The sequence below is a fragment of the Prenolepis imparis genome, unplaced genomic scaffold, assembly GCF_030444845.1.
Source record: "Prenolepis imparis isolate NDT839.2.m4 unplaced genomic scaffold, iyPreImpa1.0 SCAF_9, whole genome shotgun sequence".
In the NCBI taxonomy this organism is placed as follows: Eukaryota; Metazoa; Arthropoda; class Insecta; order Hymenoptera; family Formicidae; genus Prenolepis; species Prenolepis imparis.
In genome coordinates, this window is record NW_028141167.1 from 5,573,157 (window position 1) to 5,598,256 (window position 25,100).

A 25,100-nucleotide genomic window follows, 5' to 3' on the forward strand; every position below is an offset into this window, starting at 1 on the left:
TATCAAAGTTTTATGAACTTTGAATGAGAGAAATCTGTTATTACATTGATAATATATTGATAGGCAACATTGATAATATCGGAGTGAAAATGAAACAAAATATTCTCACGCGCGCGCACGTTTATCGAGATAAATTTACTAAAGAATAAAATAACGAGGGAGAATATACACATAAAGCTTGAGAGATATCGCGCATTCTGATGACCGTCACGATCTGTTTTAATTTGTTAAATGTATTCATCGCTCCCCCGTCCGCATTAGGGCACGTCTAGACGCCGCTCGTATATAAGTTTTGTTGATGGCGTCGTCCCTTAGTCCCGGGTCCAATGAGGGATTATTAAAGAAAGGCGCTCCTAGTGGGTTGCGTAATAAATCAATTAGCTTAAATAAGGAGGCCCGGCGACCCGCGTAAATGGGGGAGCGGCGGCGGCGACGTTGTGTCCCGTGAAATAACGCTGATGCTCTTTACGCTCTCTCGCGGTCCATTATTATGGGTCGCACGATCGTGGGCGCCGAACCGACCGCCGTCGATTGCGCCGATAAATTAATTGCGCGCGCGATCGATTAATTAAAATGCCGACGCACCACGCCAACGTGATTCCAATGCCGAGCGACGTGGGATTTCGATGTCGCGCTGCACCGGTGTGATTCGTCGGCGGTAAATAACGAAAACCTTCAAGTTGCGCGCCGCAGTTACCGCTAACCGCGAACAGTTAACGTCGATACCCCGAGTCCGCGCGTCGCGCTCGCGTTTTCAATCAGTTCAATCAATGGGGGGAGGCCGAGCGATCGATTTTTCCACGCCAGTCATTCTGCTCTCCGATCGTCGTATTCGCCGTTTGTCGGCGAATTTGCGGATGTCTCTCCCGACCAGATAGCGAGCCGATTTATATTCCCTCTCTCGCGCCGCGAAAATCGAGACGGATATATCTCGCGCGCATAATAAGTGCACGCGTTTACATTCGACGCGATGGCGCGATCCCGCGAATGACGGTCGAGAATTATCCGCATATAATACAGGCCGCCTCCCGCGTTGCAGGCTGTCTGCCTGAATTCTGGATACGAGTTGTTGATGAATGAATTAACATACTAATTACATGCTCTGTCGAGTACGCGATTTCATAGCTTTGGTAAGTTCGCAACAACGTGCTACGCGATTTCATATAGCTTTGGTAGTTTCGCAACAATGCGAATCTTTCGTAACTATACTAAATAGATCGTGACGCTTTTGTATCTTACTTCCTCCGTGTTTGTGCGTTTCCATTTTACACGGCTTAATAAGGTAGATGTATCAATGTAAATTTTAATTGAATGAAACGGATGTTTTTAAACCTTTCCGTAAAATAGAAGTAGTATTTTCACGCATGCACATTTTTATAGGCTTAAATAAGATAAATATACGTTTTTTATATCGATCTGTTGATATTGGAAAAAAAAACGCAAAAATTGCAATGCACTGTTTAAATGAATATATGTATATGTTAACTTTAAAGAATCCAATTAAAGCTGCAATGTGGATAGTATACGTGATAGTCGGTGGTAAACAAGCCACGCATTCATCCTTGTTTGTTCGAAAATTTTTAATTCAACACTCGAGCGTGGTTTTTGCTGTATTTTTTATTGACAAATTGGATACGAAAATCGTGTATAAAAGAGAAAAAGAGAGAAAATTAATGCGATCCATAAGCCGGTCTCAACTTGTTTATCGTGCCATCGATTTTGCTCCAACGTCCGATTGCTCAGAAAAAGCTCAAGAGATACGCTTCTCAATTATCCCAGCAGCGGAAGCTATATTTACAGATCGCTTATGTGCAGACTTACAATCGTCTGTATGCGTCAATTACATTATATCGAGACATTAAATTCTCTTTTTATAACATACATAATCCTGTTGGATATAATATTCTTTCTTATTTATTAATTTGCTTTTCATGTCACAGATACATTTTTAATTAAACACGACTTATTACAATTTCTGCCAATTACTGTCTAAATGATCCAAATTATTCGAATCGAAAAGACTATTTGTAAAATCAAGATTTGGATTTAGAGAGGTATGCATATTCAAGTTCCTCACTCGTAGCGGAATTCGTCACATAAATGTCATCCGGATTTGTTCCAAGCCGGCTTAACCACGTAATAATACGTAATATCGCTCGCGCATCTGGCATTTTTCTTCCCGGTCGTGTGTCGAGACAACTTTCTCCTCGGTGATTTCAGAAAACCATTTTTCGGAACACCACTGTCCCGATCGTTATCGCTCCCAGCAACGACGGAAAGTGCCATGGTGTCGAGCCAGTCTTAAGATCCCATTCGTCTCTCCGGGTCTCATCTCACCGACCTCACCCTCGCGGAAGCTCGTTTATATGGCAAGCAACCCCGGCTGCGGTGGTTGCCTCTGCTTGGCAGACGCCTTCAAATTCGAGCTCGGTGCAAGGTCTCTGCCCCCGAGCCTAATCCGCTATCCCACCTTCTCCATGAAGCGATATACTCGTGTAGTGATGGCCCGTCGACCATTGCACAATATGCGACTATTACACAAAAATTAATAGACTAAAGTTAAACATTTTTATTTTTTGAAGTATTTTTAAATTTAAACTCTCGAATATGCTTTCTAGTTTTTATATATATATATATATATATATCTGTCAGTCTTGCTTGGAACTTTCAGTCAAATAAAAAAAATTGTACATTTATGATCGATGTATCTTTGAAAATACTTTTATATATTCCATATAATTTAAATTCATTTTATAAAATACTAAATACCTATATTATTTTTTTTATTGTCACCTAAATTTGTGATTAAAAAGACGTGGAATATTTTTTGGGATATTCACATTCACACGTTTATACTCATGAATAATTGCAAACTGTTCGATACGCGCGAGACTATCGATGCCATCACTACCCTTGTGCTTTGCCCTCCTGCAAAGGGAGCGTACTTCCGTCTAATCTGGAAAGCCCTGTAACCCGGACTAATGGACCACGGGGGAGAGATCAATTTGTGTTACCTTCGCGCGAATTATTTTTCCGTGAGGTACGACTGTCCGCGCATTTTCCATCGTGTGTGCGCGCGCGGTATTATTGACGCGGACGGTAAAAAATAAACGAAAAAAATGTGACGTTTACGTCAGAGCTGTAGCTTTATACTCTGGGCCATTCTGCTTTTTTTTTTGTTGTGTCTTCTTCATACATTTATAATTTATCGATATAAAAATCGAGGATCTACATATTGAATTATATATAATTATTTAAACCATATAATATTTTGATAATTAAAAATATCAAACCCTTGTGTCTTATAATAATATTTAACATATAAATAATAAGAGAGAGTGACGTAAGGATTAATGTTTTCAGCCCTCAAAATTTGTCGCTCACATCGAGCACATATAGCTCTGAAGCACGCAAATTGAAAATCTCGTTGACGCGAATTGAAAATCTCGTCTACGCAAACTTCACCAGCGACCTCAACCAAATCGGGATGCAAATGGCTAACCTTTACGATAACTGTTCTACCGCATATAAATTTGAATACTCCCAAAACTGCAAAGTTGGGCTCTAAACGGGAATAAGTTCGCTACACTACGGTTTCCTCTCTGCACAGTTAAACGCGGAATATAACAAAGTTTAATACATGAAAAACGATTATAATCGCTTATCCGCTATCTTCTGGTGAAATATAGATGGTTCTATTTTTTGTGCGAGTTCAATTTGCATGAATCTAGCTTTACACGATATCTCTCGGGGTACGCGTTAATAACATAAATCGAGAATAACACGTGTCAAACGTTCTGTTGATGCAAAGCTAGAGTACACGATTTCATCGCTTGTGCTCCAGCTCTCCCAACATTGAAAAGTTATTTGTTTATTGTATAATCCGACATGGCAAAATATCTCTTCAGTGTGCGAGAAAGCATAATAATTTTCTCAGTACCAACTCCAGAGGCACTTGTTATTTTTCACGATTACTAATTTTCACAAAATTTTCACAGATTTTCTATAAATACCCTCTGGACATCGTGTTAATAAAAGTTAAATTGCGAATTATACGTATCGTATTCACGTAGAGCCAACACTTACAATTACGTCGCGTAACCAGAATCTTATCGTAACTACATATATGCGCGTTAGTCATTAAATTAAAGAATTTATTGGCCGAAACACACAGAACGCCAACACGTCGAATCATTGTGTTTCTTTTTCAGTGGCCGTCGCATCTGATGCAGACACACATACACACATATACACGAAAAAAACACACACAGTAACAATCGGACTTTGACCATTCCAAAGTTTAAATACGTCGAAATTGAACGGGAACCAGTCGCGTTTTTATTACCCGTATTTTATTTCCCGGATAATGACCGCACGCATGTAACCCGCGTTATAGAAAATCGAACCGTGCGTTTATATTGACCACACCAAAAGCTCCTGGACTACAAACCGCTCGATGTAAAAGCCCAATATTGAAATTAAATAACCGAAGCTGTGCGCTCGCGTGCGCACTGTGTTGCACTTAACTCACCTGGCAAATTATCACCATTATATTATACATATTGTGTAATATATAATATTCTATAATAATATTTTATCACACGGCGATATATAATTTCACGTATAAATAAATCTCATTTTATTTTTATACGGCTTCGTTGTAATATAATTCTCGTATTACATCGTGACCCCTGTATATGCTTTAATATTAAACATATATAGATAATAATTTCACTTTAACAAATATTTTTCGTAATTTGTGCATCTTTATCAATTTTTCTAGCATTTTCCGATAACGGAAGCGCGATTCGTTTCGATGCCTTATCAATATATCCAGTATTTTCTCCTTTTGCTTTTTTTAAATATATATCTATAGTGTACCTCGCAAGAGAGTCTCCAAGCTCTATATTTTCGTTTGTTTGAAAAATTCGCGTCGATTTATACACGGTGGCGGAGTAATGGCGGTGCTTCCGCTAAAATGTTATTTGAACGACAAAGTGGTTTGGCTGCGCGGCCTGCGGGGTGTTATATTATACACATTTACACGTTTACACAGGGTACGCGGCACCCCCGCGTTTGTTTTACACTGGCCACGTGTCGCGGCACCCTACCGAGCGTGAACGTGCCTCTCGTATATACATGCACGTGTGCGTGTGCACGCTTATTGTACGATGCAGTCACGCACTCTCGTGTGTACAGACGTGTACATACATATACATACACATCGTTATGTAACATATAGGGTTGTCGTGCATTCTTTATTCTTTCTCCCAGATTCTCGGTCAGTTTCGGTCTCCATCGTGTAAAATAATGTAAAAACTGAGGAATTTTGTTAAATGAAAAATGAGAACAAAACCTGGTACGATTCTAAGCGGATTTTCAATGAAGAATGTTGCCTCCGATAATTAATTATGATAGGATTACTGTTATAAAAGGGACACTGTCGAATATAATTTTTGCTAAGGAACCGCCATTGATCGCGAAACCCGTCGTTAAGAGCGAAGGGTGGAGTTGCGGAACATTCTGTGTACACACGTAGACGCCTAGTTTGTATGTATATATGTACTCCGATGTTTCGTATGCGTGTATACGAGCTAAACAATATACACGGTAGGTTTGTCGAGGCTGGTTCGCCGGATTCGGCAAGCTTCGTACGCAACGCAGCGTGTACATGTCTAAACGAGGGCACGGAGGTTGATAGTGGTGGAAATAGCTACGCGGTGTTCGCGAGGAGGTTCGGGGAGTAGCTCGGTGATAGCGGTTATTGAATTATTAATTAAGCCGGTTAATTAATAAACGATAGGTCGCGCAAGTCCTGGTAGTCAGCCAGCCAGCCACAGTCAGCCAGCTATATACTACACTCTATTCGTTTCTACTACCGACTACTGCAACCACCACGGCAATCACGTTTCTCTCGTATCCCTTACACACCTCTGGTCTTGTGTAATCGTTGAGTCAAGCCCTGGCACGAAAGGCGACGACGGCGGTCTTTACAAGCCCGACGTCGTAATTTTCTTCGAGACCGGTCGATCTTTTCCTAAAGCAATATATTACGTTTTTGTTAAGGTCTGCTCTCGATATAACGTCGCGACTATTATACAATTGAACGCATTTGATGTAATATAAGTCCAACTCCACTTTTAATCAATTTATTATATTTATTTGTATTGGATGTATAACCAATCAAGAAAGAAAACACAAATATAGTGGTAACCCAGAAAATCAAGAGAAAAGTAAAAAAAGAAATTTAATAGCATAGATTCAATCAATATTTATTGATGAGGACATTTTGTGAGAATATATTCTCGTCTCTTGGAAATATTTTTATAAAAATACGCGTCCTATTTTTTCTTTCATCTGAGGCATCGATAAAAAATAAAGAAAGGTCAAAAATTAAAAAAGAATATAATTATATTTATATAAATATATTAATAACTATTATAATCTCCGTTACATATATCATAGACTTAAAACTTAAAAACTTAAAACTTTATTTATTAGTTTTAAAACTTAAAAAAAAATTAATATTTTGTTTAAAAAATTTAGATACCATTTATCATCATTTGGATACCATTATTTTTATACATCTAGCAAGTAATTTTTTTGGAGATTTTTTATTAAATATAATAAAACACTAAATGAATAAAATAGATTCTACGGATTTTTTCAATTCTGTTTGGCATTTTATTAGCCTACTATTTCCAGCAATAAATCATTAATCGCTACTCGTTAGTCGAAGAAAATGGGGTAGATGCGCAACAAATTGAAAATCTTCTGATATCCCATCGAAAAGAGAACTGTAAAAATTTGGAACAGAGCCGAGAGTGATATAACTAAATAGTAAGGGAAGCGTGCCTGGAAAAATGGAACTCTCAATAGGACTCGAGAATCAAATTACGCGATTATAGACCGTAAAATAAATAGACGAATGAATATTCATGCGCTATCCACGATTGTTCCTCCTTTTTTGTTATTCGCCACTGTTATCTGTCTATCGCTTCCGCTCTTTCTCTCTCTCTCTCTCTCTCTCTCTCTCTCTCTCTCTCTCTCTCTCTCTCTCTCTCTCTCTCTCTCTCTCTCTCTCTCTTTCTTTCTCTGATGAACATATTTATACAATACTCCCTTTCATACACTCGCGAATATGAATACGTCAAATTTCATTTTTCAGAATTAGAATTGTCTCAGGTTTCTTTGCATTGGCGATGCATGTATAGCCGATACGGGCACTCGCACATATCCAACTATGATTTCAAACAACTAACTGATTGAAAAAGATACGAGAGCTAAAGAGTATGAAAACGCAATCGGCAAAATATGCGCGGTGGAATTTCCCTTATACTAGATGGTCTATTCATGTCTTGATGGCGAATTATTCGAGCTACTCAGAATCGATTTTTTTTTATTAAAAATTAGACAAAAATTTGTGATATATGCAGTCTTCCAATGTGTTTATTTAAAAGCCAAAGTTCAACAGCATTACGTAATTCTGCCTTATTAGTTATTCTTATTTCACAATTTTTTAATGAATTTCAAAATATTATTTTACCAAATAAAAAATCTCCGCGCTCAATTACTGCGATTAGTTCTTCCTTGACAAGTTTTCTTTCTCCTCATGTGTATTTATTCTGCAACGCAGAACGAACATCTGTGATAGGAGAGAAATGTCGCAGGATCCTGCGGAAGGTAAAACTGCGTAGCGGAAGTCATCTGGTCAGAATCTCGGACAAAAACTATAATCGAATCCCTATCGTCGAAACCGTCTAGCTGGAAAACTCTTTTCCGGTCGCACAGTTCGATGAATTTTTTTCGATTCCACCGTCAAGTTTGAAATCCCTGTTTTCAAAACCTATTCTCTCTTTCTAGAAAAGTTATGTGGTTATTCCATGATGGAATTAACAAAGTTTTTTGAATAGGGAGAATATTTTCGACGACTAAATGCTTACGGAAAGATTGACATTTTCTGCCTTTCATAGCATTGTTTGAAATTAACTGCTTCAAGAGATGAAATGAGAGTTCAATAACTGATATACACACACACACACGTATGTGCATATTTCATTTTTGCGTCACCTTATTGAAACGTTACCAATAAATATTATTGGTCGTGATATTTTCTTTTTATTTCCGTTGATTGTCCAGGTCGCCATTTTATTTGTTCCCTTCGTAATTGATTATACTTCCCTATGAGCGAACAAATGGGGATGACACTTTTTTTCAATCTCTCGGACAACCATCGACTTTCTGTTTTATACAACTGTAATCAAAGGATTTATTACTTTCGGCAATTATTATTTTCCGTTTATATAGAACCGTTCGTTGGATACAAATTATCCTTCCACGTGTCCTTTGCAGATAAACGACGTATATATAATTACGAATATTTTCTTGTTCATTCGTGTAACACATAAATACTGATAACACATGAATACAAAATCGATACGAAATTATTCTAATGAATGGAAATTGCGTACGGTAAATAAAATTCGTAATAACCACGATAAGACCTCTCTCTCTCTCTCTCTCTCTCTCTTCGCAACTCTTGAACGTAGCCCAAAGTTCCATGTTTTTTGTCGCCCCTGCCCATCATCGATCTATCTGTCCCTCGTACTGTCGTTCCCCTGCTGTAGGCATCCCGCGGGAAATTTTAAACTCAGCCTGCCATTGTCCGAGCGAGAAAAAGAAAGAGAAAGAAACCGAGGGAGATGGAGAGAAAACGAGAAGAGGGATCGTATCGTAGGGACCGAAAATAAGGTACGGACAAAACGGAGGAGTGTCTTCGGTTTCGTTGCCTGCATACTGATAAACCGTGTCGATATTGCCGCCAGAAATTTTGTCCTCCCTCGCGACGATAATACTCCTGTTCCAAAAGTAACGACCACCGCGAAGACAGTACGCCAAATTGAACTGTCGCTATTTCGTATGCCAATCGTAACAATCGTTGTTGTTGTTGTTGTTTTCCCACTACCGGGAAACCTATCTCTTCCGCTCTTTTTCTTGGTATGTTATCGAAGCATTCTCCCTCTTGCAGAAATAAATCGCAATCGCTTTAATGACAGCGCGAATCGATGTTTAATTTAAATATTCAATTAAAATATAGATTTAAATGTAAATTAAAGGGTATATAGAATTCTCTCCTTTGATCTCTAAGACGCAACTTTTACGATACAATTGCGTATCTATAACAACGTATTATATAAAATTTCAAAACATTACCGTAAGCTTCTAAGATCATATTTTTTATTTCAATACTTTTGAAGAAAATTTTAAGATTAAGTATTGATTGAAGGAGATTTGCGACAAGCGTGCAGCGGTGTCGAGGATGACGTGAAAAAATTTGGCAACTCATTTCGCGAGATAAAATGTCGACAGAATCAACTTGGGCAGACATTGCCGACCGAATACAGGCCGAAATATCGCGCCACGTGTTGCCTTGAAAAATTAATCGTTCCCGACTCCCTCGGGATCGGCTTCTGCCCATCCTCTCCCGCCGACCCCTTCGTCCTGGACGACGAGTTACCCCGTAAATTCTAACAAACGCGACGCATCGTCCTGCCGGGCATGAAAATTAATGACAGGGGCGTGACAGGAGGTGGTACCTCCGGTCTGTACCGGGGTGTACGAAGGTGGATGAGGGTGAATCGGGGCGCGGCGGTGCAGCAATAATAATGCACACGGACACGCGATAATCTGCGGAAGGCCTCTCTTCCTCTCGTTAACGCGCCACCCAAAAGGCGCACGTCAGTCGTATCATAGCTAACTGCCGTGACAAGGGTCGCTTTACATCTTACCTTACACTTTTACACCCTCTTTTCTCTCGATAAGAACACGGCTGTTGCACAGAGCGCCGAGGAAACACAAAGTCAACATTTCGCATCGTATCCCACCATTCCGCTGGTGGATTACGCACCTGCAACAGCCAATTTTATTTATATCAGATGTCAACTTGTAATATTATCTGCCAATTACTATGCTACTAAAATACACAGTGACTTACATAATTGATAAAATATTTTTGAAACATTTCGTGTGGTGGAAAATTATTTAAATATATTTTATATTATTTTTTTTTGTTTGTATTTTTCTAATAACACAAAAGTTATAAAAATTTATTCTCTTATATGTACTTTTATATACTATCTGTCTTTTTCCCCCTCTCTCTCTCTCTTCCCCTCTCTCTCTTTCACTTATTACTTTTAAAAAATTTTTTAATTTTTTAAATATTTGATCAATTTTATAAGTAACTATAAATATAAACATTTTTTATTAAAACAAGTGTTTTCAGCTTAAAATATATAAAAATGTTTCTCTTGTTGGTTTAATATAAAAATTGTTTATGTATAACGACATTCAACTGACAATTTTTATTAAGACAGTAAAATTTTATACATTATCGTTTCGTAAAATTTTTTTCGCAAAATTATTCACGGTAAATTTAACCATTTTTTCCTGTGAATTTGCAGTGAAGTAATTAGACAGGATTTATGCACGACACTACATATATCACTCTATTGATTGAAAACACGATTCTGAAAATAATTTCGAAAAAGCAGCGACAAGCTTGTATAATCCATGAAGAACGAATGCATAGAAGAAAAACCCTTGCAATGATATCAAAGGCCAGGTCGATGTTAGCGTGGCAGGAAATGCACGAAATACTTTATCTCGCGTGAAAAAATGCGTTATATGTTCGCATGTAATCTGATAAGAGTGCTACTGCAAGAGTGCCATGTATAATATGTCGAGGAGTAACGTAGTAAGTCGTGCTTATAAATTATGTAACAATCTACGACTACACGATATGCGAACTGTCCGCACAAAAGTCTACAGTCCGATGGATTATCAGAAATGAATAAAAGCTATACTTTGTTATGCACGACTACAACTCTATATGTCAGAAAGATAGATAGGTAGATTTATTTTTGCTTTAAGATTCATAATAATCATTTTCATAAGAGAGAGAAAGAGAGTAAGGGAAAAAAGAGGGAAAGAGAGAGAAAAGAGAAAAAGTGGTCATGTTAATAATAATAATAATAATAATAATGATAATAATAATACGCTTATTTTCGTCTGCGCTTTGATGCGTACGTTTGAGTTGCATTTGGAATAAAAGCGCCATTACATATTTATCAGTAATATTTAACATTAGCTGGATGACGTTTGTAGAGTCTGTGAAATGGTTGTTTGATCATTCGCATATTTTGGAAAATGGGAGGAAGCATAAAACAGATAGTAGCGTGTAATGTTTATTTCGTGCCGTCTCGCGATGCTTCATGCCATACCACTTCAAAAAGAGGGAGAGGAAGAGAAGGGTGAGTTAAAAATTTAAAAATACTCGTGTTAGCTCTTCGTATATATCACTGCATTAATTATACATCAAGAGCGCTCCGCGCGTATACACTTTCTGAAAAGTGCTCTTAACAAACTCCATTATACGAAACGGCGTTGATATGTGCGCACGCGAGCACACGCGTATATATACACATACGATTCGTGAAAACGTGGAAGACATCGGTCCGACATTGTCCGAACGATTACACCTCTTCATGATTAATTCAACGCATCGCTCGCATCGCGCGGAAAATTCGCGTCGGATTATGAAATCAAGCGAGAGAGAAGCGTTACTTACGGATGCTGAGGCTTGATCGAAGCGCGCCATCGTGATCGTGCGTATGGATGCGGAACGGCATTCTATTATCTGAGACCGTGTGGAAAGAGGAAGAGGAGAGAGGTGTGAGAAGGGACATGAAAAAGGGACGAATGTGTGTGAAAGCGGCGAATCGCGAATGTGTCGCTAGAACGAGTGAAAGATTAGGAATGCCGTGGTGGCCATTGCCAATCACTCGGAAGCCGCCGCCCGCATAGCAATTTCCTGTGGGTTCTGCAGGACCTTACCCAATCCTTGAATATATATCCTTGGTGTGAGTTCCGGTCTCACACCACCCGGATAATCAAGAGAGAGACCCGGAGCCTTCTCACGAAAGCGTTCCCTTATTCCGCAACTGGGCGTCTCGTCTCCTTTGCAGATTCGCACTCGGATAGGAAACAAACCCGGAAAGCTCTCCTCGTGTTCCTTGCCCCCTCCCCTCTCTCGGCTAATTGCGGAATCAGCCTCGTAATTTGTATATATAAATATTTCATATACGTATATATCGGCGCGTGTGGCAAAGCGGGCGGCAAGGTAATATTCGTATTTAATGCATTTAAATTAACAGGGAATATTTAACGAGCGAATGCAATTAATAGTGGAGCATAGGGCGGCTTATACACGCGAACCTCTAGTTCTGCGCAACCGCAAATATACATACGATTATTAATGCCATGTTAATATTCGCGATATAGCGCATCAACGGGGGCGATAGAAATTAGACACGGAAGCCTTTGGATTAGTTCCATGTTCGTATTATCGTTTCTTATTGAATTATCACTGTGCTTTAGAGTCTGCATTTTGGAATGAGAAAAAGGTGGAATGTTCATACACGAAGAGAAAATAATTAATTAATGAAATATTAAATAATTAATTAAATTAAATATTAAATGAAACGTAACAAATATAAAATGTGAAAAATAAATTAGCAAAGTATAGTAGCAAAATGATGTATATTTAATTTTTTCACAAAAAAGTATTTTTTTTTAATACGTATCAAGTAACAAATATATATGTCAAACCTATTTACGTTGCACACGCGCGATATATAAGCGCCACACATTACGACATCATTTTCACGCAATATCGGGAGCTCCGAGGGCGATCTTTTAACGCGAGGCGCGTCGCGTCGTGTCGAAGCAAATAGTCGCTTATAGTTTCCGTCGACGTTCTACATCTTACCTGCGACCTCCTTTCTCCGAGCCATGAAAGCTATACTCGGCGACGCTGCGAAGGTCCCATGGAGGGTCGCTCAATCATTCATAAAATGCACGTTTTAGAGAGATCTTTCCTCCCGGAGCTTAAATATTCAACGAGCCATTCCTACCACCCTCTCCCGGGCCGATCCCCGGTGGGCTTCGTCTCTCCGCGAGTTTCCACCGAGCCAACCATCCCCGATACCAATCCCATCGTTGTCGGCCAATCGTCAACCCTCCTTTTCACGCCCATACCTCGCCTGGTTCAGCTCAAAGTCCTTAGTCTAGCCGGGGGTGCGATACGTCGTGCCTTTACTCTTTCGTTCAGTTTACGAGCCGGCTTGCTCGCTCGATCGATCCGCGAATCGCGCAGGCGAAATCCTCTCCGCTAAATCTCGGCGAGAGAGTTTTGCGATGCAACCCGACCTGTTGTTTGCTCCGCGCGCTCGCGCGCCACACGATCAAATGCGCTGTAAAAATAATATACCGAGAAGACTTATGAAACTTGTATGACGTCTGCCACGCGTTTGAGTAGCTATAAAATATTTAAACGCCGCCCAGATTTTGTCGATGTCTGCATCGCGGAGTTAAAGGAAAGTAAGCTGCATGCTTTTGAAGAAATAAGATATAAGCGAAATGTTAGAACAGACGCATATACGTAGGTATAGTGAACAGTTTGTTTCGAATGAATGTATTTTAATATGTTATTTTTTTTCATCTTTTGCGAAATGTGCTGAAAGCAGGAAAGTAGATTTTTACTCTTCCTCGGAATTGCGAGAAATCAATTATAATTTGCTGCTTATATAAATTTGCATCTCTCATCTCATTATATAAAGTGCATCTCTCGATGCACTGAATCTCGATACAGTTTTTTTTTCTCTTCTATTTCGCTCAAAGTCCTATCTTAAATCCTTTGCCGGAGGATAGTAAACCGTGATAGAGACTTGTAGCGAAGGGTTAAATAGCGGAAAAGAGTGATCGTGAAGCGTCGGCTTTACTAGGTAGTCTCCAGAACCAGCCGCTACCTTGGTAAATTGTATATACATATATAGGATGGTGACGTCGAGCGGCGAAGAAGCCAAACCTTGTAATGCGCCTAAAGAGACCAAGAAGCTGTGGGATTAGGTCAAAGCGCAGGTGCGCGAGAGAGAGTCGAGAGCACATACACGAGATATATTTTCGAAGGGATACAGTCACTTTTAGACGGTAAAGTACTATATTTTTATAATCCAAGAAGTTTAAGAGTTATTTCTCAATGATCAAGCGTGTCTGGCAAATATTGCAGTGCAGGATGTAGATGCAACATTACGAAAATATTAATAATAATATAAGTTATTAGGAGAAAAATTATTATGATAAAATTTATTTATTTATTTAACAAAGAAACTACAAGAATTGTAAGTAATGAATTAAACTATCAATATTAGCGTTCTTTTAGTTCCGAATATTCAAACCAGATATTTTAATTGAGAAAAGATTTATCAATTTTAATTCAAACACGATAAATGTTTTAAACCCAAAGAGATCTTTGACAGATGACTTTGCGGTTACGAGTCCCGTCACGAATTAAAAATAAAGTATAGAGTTGCTTACAAAGGTGAAAAAAGCGTTGTACCATGACGTCAAAGAGCTTCGAAAAGGGAAAATTATTTCGTGATCCAGGACTGTTACGTGCAAAAAAGTGAGAGCTAAAGGTTGACGCTCCTCTGTGATCTCGACTAAAAAGTTGTTGGCTAAAGGATTTTATAGAGGCGATCTACACTGAATCGCATCCTCTTTTTTCTCTCTCTTTTTTACTTATTAGTCTAATTTTTTCTTTTTCTCTCACATTGTTTGATCAAATGAACGCCGCAAAATTGATTAAATTTTGTAATTTGTGTTATAAGTGAATTATATTAATTAATAACAATGGAGAAAATTAATTTTGGGTGGTAAACTACGTTTGAAACACAATTCTCGATGAACGAGCAATTTAATGTTTAGCTTTTTTTAATTATGCGCGCGGTTTACGATACTTTTTGAAAATTGAAATTGATTTGCTGTAAAATTTTTCATCTCTGTCGACTGCATTAAAATCCCTAGTAAAAGCGTTTTTAACCGTGCGTAAATTAACTGTGCCTTTTAAAGCTTTTAATTCGGGGAGATTTGAGTGTTAAAAAACCAAAACGCTCTGCATATCAATATTTTTCACGTATTTTTCCTGAGAATAGCTTCTCTCATTTACAATTGCGTTTAATTCCGTTGATTTTTCGAATAAAATAATATTTGCACATTGTGCGCGCGACGTGCGGCATTGTGATAAAAATTATAGAGAATAAAGGCCGAAATATAGATATACTTTAAAGATTCTCATATTTTATATTGAGCTATAAAATCGCGCATTAACTACATGTTTTATGACGTGCTGCTGTCATCATAATATGGTATATTTTTTCTTATTATAACTACTAATAAACGCAAACTCTTAAACGCATCTCGCACCGTAATATTGTCACAATAAAAAAATAATGAAAATATGTGTGTACATGTGTTTAAACAATTTTTTCTTTTTATCAAAAGGATCGGATCGTTTGCAACTAACAATAATTAAGTCTATATTACAAAATATTTTTCAAAGAGAGGAATATCAGGGCGCGAAGCAAAATTACCGAAGCGTTTGTTAGCCAAAGGAAAGACCGGGACGGGAAATAAAGTAAGGAAGGTGCGAAATTTGTCTATCGACCGGTTGGAAAAGTCACCCTGTAAGGAATTGCACGTAAAAAAGGTGCCATGGGACTCGGTTGGATAAGAAAAGAGAAGGTTGTTTTATCTCACCCCCTACATCCTCGCTCCTATCGTCCCGTCGTTCTGTCCTTGCCGCGCATAGTTGTTTATATTTAATGTAGGCCATTCGGGATCCGGGATGCGCCCCTATCCTGACAGAACTTCTATCCTAGAATCCGACGTGGCCTCCCAGCGCCTCGTCCACCCCCAATTTCGTTCCCCGTTTGGATGACCTGACCCGTGAAAAAGCATATCGGCTCGCCTGATCTCCGCCACCGGGGGATTAATTTTTTTCTCCCCTCTTGCCGACGCTTAATTTAGCGTGAATGGCAAACGCGCCCGCGAGCACATCCCGCCTGGAGAGAGAGAGAGAGAGAGAAAGAGTGTCGCAATGGGAGTCGAGTCTCACCCCGTAAGTAAATTTCATTCTGGCAAATGTTTTGCGTTCCTGAATTCTACGGAGGATATATAGGTGTTCGCGACCGGTAATTAAATATACATACATGTGTTTACGAAAGCGCCTGAAATCTCGCATCCTTCGTCGACTTGAACGATTTTCTCCGCCCCTCGGCGGCAATACGTCCAACGCGGAAACGATTTTTTTCCCTCCTGGTTCTTAATTAATAGTAATTATTTTATATCCCGCTGATTTCCCGAGTGAGAGAGAGAACGCGCGACGAAAAATAACGTAATTCCGGAATTAAAGGGGTCAATTACGATTCGCGTCGCAGCGTTTTCGACTTATCCGCCCGGTTTGCTCTCTCTCCTCGAGGCCGACCGAGAATTACGAAAGGTTTTGCTCGACGCGGCTTGGAACTCACGCGAGTGCACTAACGAGGCACTGCGCGTTAACGCCGTACTTGCATAACTTGGATCCCGCTCGATATCCTGCACTTTTTTTTCTTCTTGCCTAAGTGCCGTACACATACATACATATCCTCTATATCTATACGTGCTCGCACACGTGCATAAATGCGCGAGCTTAATAAGAAAGCGTCGCGTTCTCCCCATATATCCGCGATATATGAGCGATCGAGCGATATACCCCCGGATCGATCCTGTACGTGCCTTTTACGAGGATCTTACGAATCTCTCGGGAAGAGAAGAGTAACATTCTGGACATAAACGAGCGAGGGTCGCGCGCACTGGCTGCTCTTTTACGTGTGTGCCACTGTATTTTATATCTTTAAAAGCACCCTCTTATCTGCGGCCGCTTGCTTTTACGTTGGAGACGTTCAAGAGTCTTGAAAGGTTTCCGTCTATCTGTTTGATTATTTATTTGTATCTATTAAATTATTTTCCAAAGGGGAGGAGAACAAAGTTGTGTAAGATTGATGATCGATCAATTTATTTATGATCGATTAATTCACCCTACACTAGGGATGCTTATGGAATTATTTCGAAACAGAATTAACTGTCTCATTTTGTCAGATTGTCTAAGCTATATATACAATAAGAATCTTTACTACATCCAACAATTATATATATTCATTATTATATATTGTTATGACAATTATTTACACATTTATGATTGTAGAGTGTCATAACATTTTCTATATTTTCCGACTATTCTTTGTTTCTTGCACGAGATATGTGAAGTTTTTTCAAGGAACAGCTGCGACTGCTTTCTTTAGATTATTTATTTATTAGAAGCGCATCTTATGACTTACAATTAGATGTTATTGCATTCTTAAACAGCCGCGAGATAGGGGATCTGAAAGTACGATCATTAATATTTCGCGTCTCAATTCGGCGCGTTATTGTTGTCTGCATTATGTTTTAATGACGCTTTCACGTGTGTTCAAAAATATTTTGCATTCGTATCGCAACAGTATTCTCGCCGCCTACGGCAGCGGCATTTCCCTCTTTACGCGTGTAGTACCTACGCGCTCGTTGGCCCTAAAAGCCGTCCGCATCAGAAATTCTCGGGTACCATTTTTCGTGGTCCTGCGCGGCACACCTCGAGACACGACTACTGAATAATATTTTAGCGAACGCTCGCATATATGTTACGATCTTAAGAGCAGCGGTTGCGCAACAAAATATTTGATGAGTATGTTACGGCCTAGATGTTGTGAGTTATATAGCCGATGGAGGAGAGAGGACGCGTTTCGATATTATTATCTTAATTAATAGCGTTCTTCCATAAGAGCGAATTAATAAAAGCGCGAGCATGCGGCAATTCCTATGGTTAGATTTCTTAAACGCAAATAATAAAATTTATTAAATCAAATTATTTTTTATGGAAAATAAAATTAAAAAAATAAATATATTAGATGAACTTAAAATTTACATTTATCGGTTTTGAGAGTACGGAATGAAGAAAAATGATAAATTTCTCGCATGTCCAGAATAATCTCTATATACAATCTCGCTTCATCTTTTAATTAATATCTCAGTTTATTATTTTCTTTTTTTAAGAGGAGGCAAAGAGAGAGAAAGAGAGGATATCAGAAGACTGCTCATTCGCCGTGAATCTAAGTGATTGCGTGGTATAACTATCGACTACAAGACACCTTCCAACTTCCAAATCTCTAGGGGCTGTCGGTGGTAACAGAGGGAAGAACGAGGCGGCACGAAGTTCGCGGTGAAAGGTAGGTGCGGTATATAGATACAGGCGGAATATAAGGACTCTGGTTATAAGGATCGCTTAGCACGCGATTGTCTTCCTGCGGAGTGTCTTTAAGGGTTTTAATCATGCAACTTCGGTGGAAACGCGCGTCGTTAATATTTCACGATCGCGCACCCCCGCTTAGCTTTTCAGTCGCTTCGATAATCGTTTCGTTCGCGCGTCCGCCTATCACTAAGTTTTTAATCAATCATCGCGCTCGCGCGTTTCATCGCGTGAAACAATCGCCCGCGCCGCTCGACGATGCGATGAGTTACCTAAATGAAGTTTCCCGTTGCTAGACGTTAATTTCTTCTAGTAGGAAACGAGAACGTCACTACCGCCGGGCGTACCTGCTCTCGATTCTGTAATACTTTAGCCCCGTGGAACGAGCGCCGCTTGTATATCCTGATTTATTACGGGCGTAAGAGATATTACGAAGGATCGACAAGCTGGTTATTGAAAGCAATAAGCGACAATCAATTTTAGTCGTAAAAAAATTATATCAGTTTCTTTCTTTTTCTTTTTTTTTTTTTCTTTTTAGAAAAAAAAATATCTTTGGCAATATTGCGAAAAGATTGCGCCTCATCGATTACTTTGATTTTCATTTTATATTATTATGGATAGAGTCCTGAATTATTTTGAATCACGTTACGAACTTTTCTGCTTTTTGAGATGTGTATTACTTCTTTTTCAAACTTCAAAAACTTTTTAAACTAAAAAATATATATCGTCAATGTAATACAGTAAATATATAATTTGATTATCAGTTATAATAATTATTATAATAATTTTGATCTTGACATATGTTCAAAAATGCTAACACTTATTATAATTGTTTAATTTCACATGAGTTTGCAACATTTCATCCGAAACGAGGATTATTATTACGTAGAGGAAAGTAAACTTTTAACTTACGTGAAAAATTATATTTGTTCGTTCTATTTTATTGTTTTACTTTACAGAAAAGTACATGCGTGAGTGAAGAGAGAGAGAGAAAGAGAAAAAGCTCCGCTCATTCCCCTGCATCCTTATATATCCCGAAAAAAATTATAATCTCATCCAAACTTAATTTTTATTTAAAAAAATTTTAAAGAGATACATTAGTTTGAGAAAGATAGATTTTTTAAAATGAAGGTGCAGAGGGAGAGATGGAGCATTTTCCTCGCCCATTCATATACTTTGCAATAAAATTAACAGTAAAATACAAGTTTCACTTTGCATTCAAAAACTCGTATTGTCGCATGTTTAAGAACTGACAGAAATAGATGAAATCTGACGATAGTGTAACAGTCATATTGAAGACAAAAGAGATAGCGTACACAAAGGAAGATAAAAAATGTTAACAAAGAAGCATGAATAACAGAATAACACAGAGTATAAAAAACTGAATGTAATCAGGAATAAAAATGTAATACTTTAAAATATTGTATTTCAGAAACTAAAAGAGTTTGTAACGTGATTCAAAGTGCATATGATTCAGAATTCTATCCACTATAATATATGTGAAAATTAAAGCAATCGGTAACCTTTTCGCAACATTTATCATTTTTCTGTGTGATATTGTATAACAATTGAGAATTGAATCAATTAATACCGTGACAATTAAAATACGTTATAGTCTTCTCGATAAATATTTCTCTAAATAGTTAATAATTAAAAAATATAACTATTTAGAGACATATATTTATTAAGAAAACTATAACGCGTATAATTTTAATTATATATTATACATATATTTATATATTTACGACCACAAAAAAGTTAATCAGAGCTCGAGTAATTACTGGCAAACGTTCGCCAGCACATCTGCAGTCTGTCACTTTGGATTTTTTTCTCTTTTCCTTCAGACATAGAAAGCGGAGAAACGCGATGGGGGGTTAATTTCCTATACTGGACGTATCTGCTGGCAAAAGTGTCGGAATTTTCCCTCCAAGTGTTTCCACCCTCGTCGTCGTCGTCGTGTCGTTCTCGTTCCTTCTCGCCATTCTTCTCGCTTCATCGCGCGAGCGCGGGCGCATCGTTCATCCTGATCGTCGTGATTCCCTCCGGGGGGGTTTACGTATGCCGGACGCAGTTCGGCGCCGATTCATCAAAAAGACCACCCACCCGTTTTTCGCCATTTAAGAAAAGTGCCGCCAGTCTCTTTTTCTCTCTCTCTCCCTCTTTCTCTGGCAAAAAGAAAGTCGGCGGCGGCATCGTTAGAGGCAGATTCGTCCTTACCGAGGACGAGGATCGCGAAACGATCGGGACGCGAAGGAAGGGGAGGAACACTGCTTTACTCATCCCCCTTGATAGAGGTGTGCTCGAGAGGGCATCCGGAGATTGGAGTTTGCTAGCGAGCCAACTATCGTTTCCCCGCGTTTCGTATCTGCGACGACGACGACGACGACGATGCTGCGGCCGAATTGTCCACAGAAAATTGTCTGTCGGATGTTAGACGCCCGCAGAGGAAGTTTCTTGGTAGCCGTTACGAAGAAACGTAACATACTTGTGACAATGATGAGTGGACACGTCCAATACGAAGCGCGATTGTGTCTAGAAATACGTTCTTCATCGTTACCATTCTCGCGATGTTGGACATTTACCTAACGTCAGCAGTATAAAGTAAAAAACATCTAACAATAAAGTAAAAAAATCTAAATATGTATAATGTCATATATAATTAATATAAATTATTAAAATTAAAATAGAAAATTTTAGAATAACATTAAAATATGGGAAAAGTAAATTAATTTGTATATTAATTGCACGCAAACACATATTTATATAAATATTGAATTATTGAAATATTGAATTATATATTTGGATTTAAAGTAGCTGAGTATAGTAATGATATCATTATATATTAATGATTATTTATAGCGCGATAATTAATCGATTTTCGAAAAAAAAAAAAGAAAAAAAAACGTCGCGATAGCTATAGATATCCCGCGATAAGATCGGGGAAGCTCGCCTCTCGAAGTAAGTATCGATTGTCATATCTTTTGCCGCCGACGCGAGGATGTCCGAGGGACAATTGTCCACAAGTAGTCAACGAAACTTCTTTTCCGCCCGGCTATTTCCCCATCTCTTCCGTACATATTGTCAGTTTCACTGTCAGTGCTTGCTGCTTGTAGACTCTGTAATTTCCGGCTGCCACTCGGCCTGTTCTTATTTCCCGTCACGTTCACCACCCGCGCCGAAGCCCTCTCCGCTTCTCTCGCCACGGCGATGGTGTCCGTTCACCTCGTCCTCTCTCTCTCTCTCTCTTCAGGTGTAATGGAGCCGAGAAACAGATAATTACAAACCCTCTCTGACCATCGCGCGGCGAGTGAGCAGCCGAGCATCAGCTTTTATTTCGGTCTCTGACCTCGCGTCCGTCGTATCCGACCTTACCAAGATATAAAGTGCGGATTCGTATTCATTCGTCGGCTTAGCGTTAATATTTCTTCGTTACTCCGCGCTCGTGTGCTCGCCGGATGAAAGACCAAATAAAGCGAAATTCGCGGGAGTGAGATTTTCCACCTACGCAACACACTCCGCGATCTCTCTTTCGACAAATCCGGACGATTAATCGTAATTTTAGCCTCATCAAAGCCTTCTTCGAAATTAAATTTTCGACTTAGCAAGAAAATCTAAAAATAGAAAAAATTATATATATAATGATAAAAAAAAAATATATTTTTTTTACCATTATATATATAATTTTTTTTGTGAACTGGAAGCTTAAGGCTCCTGGGTGCTCACCGCGGCCATATTGGATTGTGACGTCAAAAGCGAGAAAGCACACGCTGAAAATTCTTAGATGCCATTTTTTAATGAAAAGATATTTCAATTAAACAGCACTTCAGATGGCTTTAGCACACTCTTAAAAAACCCCGAAAACTATCTTTTTCCCTTTATAATCAATCAACAGCTGTAAAATGATCGAGATATCAGACTTTGACATGCGGAATGACTGCGCATGTACAAAGACCAGACGGACTGGGCTTCATAATATTATATTTTACAGCTGTTGATTGATTATAAAGGGGAAAGGATAGTTTTCGGGGTTTTTTAAGAGTGTGCTAAAGCCATCTGAAGTGCTGTTTCATCGAAATATATTTTTATTTCGAAATGGCATCTAAGAAATTTTAGCGTGTGTTTTCTCGCCTCTGACGTCACGATTTCGACATGGTCGACAAGGAGCCAGGAGCCTTAACGTGTAGAAGACGGAAAGAAGACGTCATTAAATTTGTACGCGAATGTAATGCGAATGGAAAAAATCTTTCGTACAATTTGTACCGCTGCTTAAAAACGAGTGCAGTTGAAAACTTTCATCGGGGTTACGGCTATAACGATTTTGAAAATTAAAGTGATTTGCTGCCGCCTCCTCGTGCCTGTCGTGCTCCTTATACTAGCTTTTTCCTCTTTAGTTGGTACTTTAGGTGTAATAGAGCCGAGAAATAGATAATTATTCTTCTCTCTGACCTATTTCGCGCTCGCATCTTCCGACCTCGGCTCTTCCTCGCTGACTCTTACGATCGTCTCGAAGTTCTTTAGCGATGCTAAAAGTATTACTTTGCGATAAAAAGCCTTATATACCTTAAGTATGTCAGAAAGATTAATTATGATATAACATGATTAATTATAATAAATATATCTTCCGATATTTTTATTAAATGTCATTTATATTGTATTTTTCTTACTCGTATCTCTCCACTTTATTTTTCCTCTCTGATATAATTATTCCTTTTTTTTAAATAACGTCTTGTAGATTAAATCTTAGATTTTATTACGCTGGTATAAAGTGGAATGAATTAAATTTTGTAGCGAAAATTTCCTAATAATTATCGCTATATATAAACTTGTATCAGAAAAACTTGAAATTACTATTTCTCAATATTAAAAGATAAATCGCTATTGATGGAGACAATCGAATCGGCAAGAATGATTCCGGCGAAGAAGATGAAGATAATAACCCCCGGCGCGAACCATCCCGCATTATCCCACCGACGACGTATTCACCCCTTTCTGCTCTAGAGATATCTACAGGGTGGCACTGCCAACATAACTGAGAATCTCCTTCGCAACTCTGATCGACAAAGTTCCTTCTGGCGGTGCCGCGAGCACACGGACACGAAAGTTAGCACGAAGTCTACCAGCATCCCTTCTACCCTTCGCACCCCGCGAGAGTCCTCTCGTCTCCCTTTCGTCCTCTGTCTCTCGCTGCTACACCTCATGAACCCCATTGCGTACCATATATATACACACATACATATATGATTTGTTTCCTTCCTTTTCACAGGAGGACGTTCTCTGTCGCACGCGTGCGACTCTTGTCATTCTACGGCGCCTTAGGAGACGAGGATGCGAGCAAGTTTCGCGAAGATAGGCCAACTTTGATAAGATACCGGTTTACCCTGCGCAGCCCGATTGATTATCTTTCTCCGCGGGATCTCCACCGATGGCGGCTACATACATTCGTATTCTTTCACGAATACGAATGGCTGAACAGTGGCTGAACAGTGATTTTCCGGAAACTATATAGGAGAGGCTTGGAAAAAACATCACGCAAAATCGCGATAGATCATCATGAAGGGTAAGATGTATGTGAGTATGAGAGATTAACGTGTGAATAAAATTCTCATAAAAAATCGAAAAGGTCTTTCCCAAATCGGAGATTCAAAATCGTCGAAATTGATATAATTTTGACGAATACACTCGTTGCTGTTAAAGGACAGTGAAACGGTCTCTTAATTTAATAATTAACAATTAAATTAACATCCTCATCACGATGATTGAAAATTGTAGAGTATAAATATACATTTCACAAATAAATTAATTCATTGAGATTAGATAGCTTTCAATCATCGCATTTCATCTTCAAAGTTGGATAATTATTATGTTTTAATTATATGTATATTTAAATAGAGGCTAAAAAAGGAATACTCTTAGAAGATGACATAAGATTTAAGGGTTGCTTTGATCTCGATGAAAAAAAATATTATCTCGATTATTAGCAAGTATATTAGCAAAGTATATTTTCAGTGAATTTTCAGTTTAATTTTATTTTAAAATCACGACATTTCACGCGTAAATAATGTCCGATCAAAGGGGTGAGATCAAAGAGAGAAGCACAATTCGGTACTGATAGCAATGATCAGTTGGTCCGTTCGTGTGAGGTCTTATTAGAATGCAATTCCGCGGTGATATCTTTGTGGTGCGCGTTGTGGTACGACCGCATTAATCATGCACCTGCGTGCGACTCCCGCATCGATATTTCTCGAGGTCTTGGCACTTCCTCTTGGGGTACTTAAACCATCGTCTTTCTCGCCTATCGTCGATACGCTCCATGCACTTTGTATATGCATGTCAGGCCACAGGAAAGGATGTATGGTTCTCTTTCTCTCGCGATGATGCGGATAATCTTCGTCAGACCATCCGCTGCTACTTCCCCGCCGTCGAAGAAATACCCGCGCGTTGATTCCGGATTGATAACCGACAGCGGTTGCGAGACGAGGGGCAACCGTAAACGCCCACGACGACGTAGACGAGGATAAGGACGAAGGCGGATCTACGAGGCGCGAGAGCGGTACGTATGCGGAGGGAGAGCGCAGGATGAGTTTGCGATTAAACGCGATTATAATTAAGGATAATGGAGTTTCAGCTCGGGAGTTCCCGTCGACTCGAGTCCCTTTGCAGCTGGCACCGTTATATCGAGTTCCCGTCGTCAGCTATACATAGTATAGACGACTGTCTCTTCTTCCCTCCCTCCCTCTTTCTCTCTTCCTCTTCGTTACTACGAAATGCTTTTGGTCATCCAGAAATGCATATGCATATATATATGCATACATACACATATACATATATATGCATAAATGCTAAGTTTTGTGAAATGTGTGTGAGTGCACATTTATTCATATAT

At 38.9% G+C, this 25,100-nt stretch overlaps 1 long non-coding RNA gene across 3 annotated transcripts in view; it reads left to right on the forward strand.

Annotated features, from left to right (window-relative positions):
- Window positions 1-23,942, forward strand: part of LOC145940601 (uncharacterized) — a 112,863-nt gene extending 88,921 nt beyond the window's left edge. For 2 of the 3 annotated variants that reach the window (XR_014426047.1, XR_014426048.1), the window contains 2 exons: window positions 18,025-18,197; window positions 23,481-23,942. This is a non-coding gene — a long non-coding RNA (uncharacterized LOC145940601). The remainder of the gene's footprint in view (window positions 1-18,024; window positions 18,198-23,480) is intronic. The other variant, XR_014426049.1, reaches the window with a different exon arrangement.
- Window positions 23,943-25,100: the final 1,158 nt, after the last annotated feature.